An 8189-nucleotide genomic window follows, 5' to 3' on the forward strand; every position below is an offset into this window, starting at 1 on the left:
GAAAAGATAAATAGTAGAAATTTAGAGATTAGATAGATTTCTGACGATTTAGTCATATACTATACAATGTGACTGTGATATTGAATGATTTGCCTTGGAAACAAACAGAGATCATTCTGTCATTTTTGAGATTGCATCCAAGTACTGCATTACAGACTCTTTTGTTGACTATGATGGCTAGTCCATTTCTTCTAAGGGGGTTACCCACAGTAGTAAATGTAATGGTCATCTGAGTTAAATTCACCCATTCCAGTCCATTTTAGTTCATTGATTCCTAAAATGCCGATGTTCACTCTTGCCATCTCCTGTTTGACCACTTCCAATTTGCCTTGATTCATGGACCTAATTTTCCAGGTTCCTATGTGATATTTCTCTTTACAGCATGGGACTTTATTTCCATCACCTGTTACATGCACAACTAGGTGTTATTTTTGCTTTGGCTCTGTCTTTTCATTCTTTCTAGAGTTATTTCTCCACCGATCTCCAGTAGCATATTGGCACTTACTGACCTAGGGGGTTAAGCTTTCAGTGTCCTATCTTTTTGCCTTTTTATGCTCTTCATGGGGTTCACAAGGCAAATACTGAAGTGGTTTGCCATTCCCTTCTTCAGTGGACCACGTTTTGTCAGAACTCTCTACCATGACCTGCTGCCTTGGATGACCCTATATGGCATGGCTCATAGTTTACCTGAGTTAGACTAGGCTGTGGTCCATGTGATCATGGTTAGTTTCCTGTGATTGTGGTTTTCAGTCTGTCTGCCCTCTGATGGAAAAGGATAGGAGGCTTATGGAAGCTTCCTGATTGGAGAGACTGACTGAGGGGGAAACTGAGTCTTCTTTAATCCAATTTTCCATTGATAGGTGGAACTGTGTTCTCTCCCTCTTATTTACCTGGGGACAAACTATGGTGGGGGCTTCCCTGGTGGCTCAGATGGTAAAGTGTCTGCCTGCAATGCAGGAGACCCAGGTTCGATTCCTGGGTCAGGAAGGTCCCCGGAGAAACTTTCAAACTATGGTGGGGTAAAGAAGATAATAAAATGTGGAAAACTCAGCAGTGGTCACAGGACTGGAAAAGGTCAGTTTTCATTCCAATCTCAAAGAAAGGCAATGCCAAAGAATGCTCCAACTACTGCATGATTGCACTCATCTCACACACTAATAAAGTAATGCTCAAAATTTTCCAAGCCAGGCTTCAGCAATATGTGAACCCTGAACTTCCAGATGTTCAAGCTGGTTTTAGAAAAGGCAGAGGAACCAGAGATCAAATTGCCAACATCTGCTGGATCATGGAAAAAGCAAGAGAGTTCCAGAAAAACATCTATTTCTGCTTTATTGACTATGCCAAAGCCTTTGACTGTGTGGATCACAATAAACTGTGGAAAATTCTGAAAGAGATGGGAATACCAGACCACCTAACCTGCCTATTGAGAAATCTGTATGCAGGTCAGGAAGTAACAGTTAGAACTGGACATGGAACAACAGACTGGTTCCAAATAGGAAAAGGAGTACATCAAGGCTGTATATCGTCATCCTGCTTATTTAACTTCTATGCAGAGTACATCATGAGAAACGCTGGGCTGGAAGAAGCACAAGCTGGAATCAAGATTGCCGGGAGAAATATCAATAACCTCAGATATGCAGATGACACCACCCTTATGGCAGAAAGTGAAGAGGAACTAAAAAGCCTCTTGATGAAAGTGAAAGAGGAGAGTGAAAAAGTTGGCTTAAAGCTCAACATTCAGAAAATGAAGATCATGACATCTGGCCCCATCACTTCATGGCAAATAGATGAGGAAGCACTGGAAACAGTGACAGACTTTCTTTTGGGAGGCTCTAAAATCACTACAGATGGTGACTGCAGCCATGAAATTAAAAGATGCTTGCTCCTTGGAATGAAAGTTATGACCAACCTAGACAGCATATTCAAAAGCAGAGACATTACTTTGCCAATGTCATGTCAAAGCTATGGTTTTTCCTGTGGTCATGTATGGATGTGAGAGTTGGACTATTAAGAAAGCTGAATGCCAAAGAATTGATGCTTTTGAACTGTGGTGTTGGAGAAGACTCTTGAGAGTCCCTTGGACTGCACGGAGATCCAACTAGTCAATCTTAAAGGAAATCAGTTCTGAGTATTCATTGGAGGGACTGATGCTGAAGGTGAAACTCCAATACTTCAGCTACCTCCTGCGAAGATCTGACTCTTTTGAAAACACTGTGATGCCGGGAAAGATTGAAGGCAGGAGGAGAAGGGGATGATAGAGGATGAGATGGTTGGATGGCATTATTGACTCGATGGACATGAGTTTGAGTAGACTTTGGGAGTTGGCGATGGGCAGGGGGTTCTGGCATGCTGCAGTCCATGAGGTCGCAGAGGCGGACATGACTGAGCAGGTGAATGAACTGAACTGATCCAATGTGACACTAAATAACTTTTATGAAAAGACCTGGGGGAGGAAAGTTTCAGGGGTTGTTAATGTGAATGGCTTCAGACCTAGAGAAAAGTATTGGTAATGAAAGATGGGGGGCAGAAGAAACAAAGGAAGTTTACTTTTATCTTTTCTCACCTTCTCTTTACCACTGTAGCAGTCCACAAGGCATGCCTTAGAGTTATTATATCTTTACACACCTCCCTGTGCACAAGTACCTACTAGCATAATGTAAAAGCACACCATTTGCCACTGAGAATACTGATTATTAGTATTATCTATAATCTTAATAAATTGCTTTATGTCAGAGAATTAGGTTTCTAACTGTAAGGTTAAGATATCTTAACTGAAGAAAAAAATGGAGATTTTCTAGATTTCATTTGTTTTTTGAATAACACACGATCTTAATTTCTCATTTTTCTCCTATATCCCCTTGTATAATTCAAACTTTACTTACAGTGATAGCCAAGCTTGGATATTTTTGCTGGCTGCTTGTGGCTGAGCTGAAAACTGGCTTTACCAATGTCTGAATTCTTAGCAAAAGTTAGAAGAATTGTGAAATCATCTATTTCTGCTGGCTAATTAGCAATGTCTGGGGCCATTTTAAGTGTTAGCCTTTAATTTCTCCAGAACTGAAAAACTGCATTCGGGAATACACATCTATAGTGCTCTTTCCTGGTTCCTTATCAGAGAGAAGATACTTGGTTCTTGGTGATTATGGAAAGGTTGTGATTAAAGGTTAATTAGTTTAGAGACACCAGCAATACTTAGCAGCAGCAGCAGCAATACAGAGACTACTAAAATTTGAAAACTTAATTTGCTTGATATATACATTTCTTTGTAACAAGTAGCTTTGAGTTGATTTTAATAAATATCCTCTTAAATGACAATTGTGACTCTTATTTTTGCATAAGGAATAGCATAAAAGAGGACATAGATCCACATAGTCTGAAGAAAAGGGTTAACTAGAAACATATGGATATTTGATAGATGCATTATCAAGAGGATTCCAGAAGACATTATATATTAGGTATCATGCCTTATGCATAAAGAGACTTTATATACAATGATTCTCATTAGGACATGCATGTTAATCCTGAGGCAAGAACCCTAATAGTTTCTAACACATGATTATTTGTTTATACACTTTAGGCTTTTAATTCATTCTTTTTTCTCTCCCCTCTAACACATTTTCCCCCATACTTACCTAATACTTGCATTTTCATCTTGTTCCTTCCTACATGTTGACCAACACACAACTCTGGTTCTGATAGTAGAACCAGATGACCTAAGAAGTCATTTTTCCTCCCACTTAGCAGCCTTGAGGCATTACACTTGTATTCTTCTATCTATCAGTATTTTTTTGTAATTTCCCTATCCATTTCTGAGGGCAGAGCTGTGAACGGTGACCATCACAACACTGTAAGTATGATAATGAGGAGAGACAGGCAAGAAAAGGTCGAATGAGACATATGATTGAATTTCACATTCACTGTATGAAAGACTTTTGGCCCACTATCATTTTTGTAAGATAGATGTACTAGGGAGTTATGAATAGGTTGTGGGTTGGCCAAACTTCTGAATAAGATTATTTAAATGGTTTCCAATAATTCCATGTTTCTTTAGTGGAAAGCCTTTTTATTGCCTCCCTTCTTTTCTTTTCTATTTTTTCTAATTGTCCTTCTTCTCTTTAAAGCAGCTACCATTAATCACCTTTAAAGATTCCCTTGTGGTTTCTCTGTAATTACCAGCCTATATCCTATGTTACATCCTATTTCTACCTTGTTAAACTTATCATTTGACCCTTCAGTCTTAAATATTATACTTTCCTATTTCCAACTTGCAGTTGCTTATCATTTCTACAGATCCCCTCTTGTACATACAGGGCAAAGTCATGACTTTACATGAAATCTTTCAAATTTTTCCCAATCTGCATCTCAGATACTGTGGTCATGTAACCCCATACAATGAATGTTTCTAACTCTTCCTTATTTTGAACTGATTTGTTTTCCCTGAAACTAGCTACAAATACTTAGGTTCCAATTTCAGGGCAACCTCAGATAGTCAGCTGCATCTGAGAATATTCCAGGCTTCCACATCAGAACTATCTGTGTTTAAGTCTACTTGATTCAAAAAGTTGTAAACCTGTGAATATAAGGCACTATTTTTTATTGGCATTTTTCTCTCCAGTGGTTTGCATGTCCTGAACTCTAATTTAGTACTGACTAAAAACACTGAATTAAATGATGAATAGGATATTTCCAAAGTTGTGAGAAGAGGAATAGAAATGGGATATAACATCCTTCGACATGAAAATAAAGGTTCGTTAAGTGCTCAGGCAGAGCCATAACAAACAACTATAATGAATCTTAACTGTTTAATTGTTCTAATGTGTCTAGACCAATGCTGAAATGTTGAAAAAGAAAAATAACTGCATTCAGGCACATTAGTAATTGTCTATTATAACAGGATGGCCTAAATGAAAGAAAACTTTCTGACTCCATCAATACTGCAAATGAGCCTTTCCTATACTTATGAGTAAGGAAGAGCATTTATTTTATCATTATTTGTTTTATTACTAATAATAGGCTCTTTATGCCTACACAGGAGAATGACAATAGCAAAAGAAGCAATCATTGGGAAAAACACAGACTATACATAATACTAGCATCTTTACCATGCATTAAAGATAATTGCAATAAATTATCTTTGCCCTCAAAATCAAGTCTTCCTCCCAGGGTTCTAGAAGGAAGAGCAAATTTATCAAACAGTTTCTGCTGTGTAATGAAAGGCAATCATTAGCAATGTGGTTAGACCACTCAAACATTTAATAGTCAGAAATGTTAAAGTCCTTTGGAGATTTTCTAGTTAATAGAATTAACCTATAGTGTAATTAGACATGTCTGAATTAAAGCCTTTTTTCAATGATAATATCTGCAATGAAAGTAGTCTCCAGGGATAAAGAGATTATTATTCACATCAATGGTAAATATGCTATCAGAACCACATTCTTTTGGTCTTTCATCCCTGAAGGATTCTACATCTGGGTAGATTCATAGGTTTGCCCTTTCTCATCAACTATTTTTTTAATTTAAAGAATACTGACTTTCATCATAATTTCCTTATCTGAAATTTAATGACAAAATAATATGCTTTGTCTTTTCCCTGCTCCAGTTAGGAAATGCAAGGATGGTACAAATATAGTACAGTCTCTCCAACTAGCTTGACGTTGGCAAGGACATTTTTAAGAAATCAATCAAATCACTTAAGCCAAATTCATACTGGAATTTCTAAAGATGATTGAAATACCTCTGCCCACACTTTATCCTTTTTAGGCAATCTTCCCAAACTAATTCCAAGAGTATAGATAACTCCAGGATACCCAGTAATATTTCAGCATCACCATGTTTATAAAGAACTAAGAATTAAGATGTACTTATTTATAATATCTACACAATACAAATATGTGCACATATAATTTCTATATCTTTTTAAAAACTAATTTTATATCAATTTATAGGTTTCCCAAAAAGTTCCTTATGTCATCACTTCCTTAAAATTCCTTTCTGTATTATACTCTTTGTGCACTCAGATACATGGATAATAACACTCTAATGCTAGAAGAGGGACTGAAAAGCCTCTTGATGAAAGTGAAACAGGAAAGTGAAAAAGTTGGCTTAAAACTCAACATTCAGAAAACTAAGATCACAGCATCTGGTCCCATCACTTCGTGGCAAATAGATGAGGAAGCACTGGAAACAGTGACAGACTTTCTTTTGGGGGGGTCCAAAATGAATGCAGATGGTGACTGCAGCTATGAAATTAAAAGACACTTACTCCTTGGAAGGAAAGTTATGACTATCCTAGATAGCATATTAAAAAGCAGAGACATTACTTTGGCAACAAATGTCTATCTAGTCAAGGCTATGGTTTTTCCAGTGGTCATGTATGGATGTGAGAGTTGGACTGTGAAGAAAGCTGAGTGCTGAAGAATTGATGCTTTTGAACTGTGGTGTTGGAGAAGGCTCTTGAGAGTTCTTTGGACTGCAAGAAGATCCAACTAGTCTATCCTAAAGGAGATCAGTCCTGGGTGTTCACTGATGCTGAAGCTGAAACTCCAATTCTCTGGCCACCTCATGCAAAGAGTTGACACATTGGAAAAGACTCTGATGATGGGAGGGATTGGGGTCAGGAGGAGAAGGGGAAGACAGAGGATGAGATGGCTGGATGGCATCACTGACTTGATGCATGTGAGTTTGAGTGAACTCCGGGAGTTGGTGATGGACAGGGAGGCCTGGCATGCTGCGATTCATGGGGTCACAAACAGTGTGACATGACTGAGCAACTGAACTGAACTGAACTGAACTGAGGCAGCACCAACCATATATTCCTTCCTGAGAAGGCTTTCAAACATTTCTGCACCTGTTTGGCCACAGAGAGCCGTATATGGATTACATTTATTGTTGTATTTAGTTCAGTAACACAGGACTGTGAGATGAAGTTTAAAAGTTGAGGTTTACATTATGTTACAGATTAGTTATATTAACTAAATTCTCAGTCACTCAGGACATACATGACTTCTATGATTTGTAGACAACCTCACAAACAAAACTATATATTATCTCTAGCTCTCTGTGTTGTAGAATGATAGTGTTATCCACCCTCTTTCTTAAAATCTTTGTGGCTAAATAAGATATGATGTCACCCTCTTCTAGACCTCTGGGTTTCTTTGTTTATATAAGTTCCCTTGTTCTATTTTATGTCATATTTATGTCATGCTTGATAAGTTATATTCTATAGCAAATTTATATTTCCACACAGGAACTTTGTTACAGATATTTTGGACTTTTGTTATAAAAGCTTATTATTTGAACATCACAATTTTTGTTGTGAAGATCAAGTGAAATAAATCTTGTGAAGCTTGGAACTATAACTGGCTCTACAATTGCAAGGTAGCCCATGTACTGAATACATGTTGACTAATAAAGAATATTTGCTTTTCTTCATTCAAAAGTGGCTTCATAAAAATAAAAGATAATCAATATGTATTCTGTTTTAGAATGTGCCAAAAGTTGTATATTATCAAGCTGATCAAGTATCTTCATTTCCTGATGAAAAAGTTTCAAGAGGGTAGGTAAATGTTCAAGTCTGCAGTATAGATATCTGTGCTCTATTTACTTCCGGTTCATCTGACAATGATACTCATGATCTTTCTTCTGTTGTGCATTAACTATGTGTTACAATTAATATGTAAATAAACTAACACATGGCTTTTTTAATATAAAGCACTATATGAATTACATTCTCTATGAAACCCAAGGAAGTCTAAACAATGTTGTATTCTCATAATTAGGGTAAATAGAAGACTGTAAGTTTACATAACAACCTCCAACTAGAAAGTCCCTTAAGAATTAGTTTCTGGTCTAATCAATTACATGGTATTATTATAAAGGTTTTTAGACCCCATCTATAGAAATATTTCTCCAATTTATAGACCAATGACTGAAACTTCATAATGATGAAACTGTGTCTTTGTTACTGTGTCTAATATACTATTTGGCCCATAGAATGTACTCAACAAGAGAACACTCATTGAATGGGCAAATGAGGGAACTACATGAAGAAATAAAGACAGTAGTATATTAAGGGAAATCAACCATGATGAGTAACTAGGTAACTTGGCTAGTAGATCTGAATCATTTACTAACTACCTGATTACTGTCAAAGTTATTTAATATCTGAGCTTCCATTTTCTTATATTTAA

The 8189-nt window shown here is 36.9% G+C and overlaps 1 non-coding gene across 1 annotated transcript; it reads left to right on the top strand.

Moving 5' to 3' along the window:
• Positions 1-915: 915 nt before the first annotated feature.
• TRNAC-GCA (transfer RNA cysteine (anticodon GCA)) lies at positions 916-988 on the top strand. The gene has a single exon. It is a non-coding gene; the product is annotated as a tRNA-Cys (tRNA).
• Positions 989-8189: the final 7201 nt, after the last annotated feature.

Source organism: Capricornis sumatraensis, chromosome 1 (genome assembly GCF_032405125.1).
Source record: "Capricornis sumatraensis isolate serow.1 chromosome 1, serow.2, whole genome shotgun sequence".
Taxonomy (NCBI): Eukaryota; Metazoa; Chordata; class Mammalia; order Artiodactyla; family Bovidae; genus Capricornis; species Capricornis sumatraensis.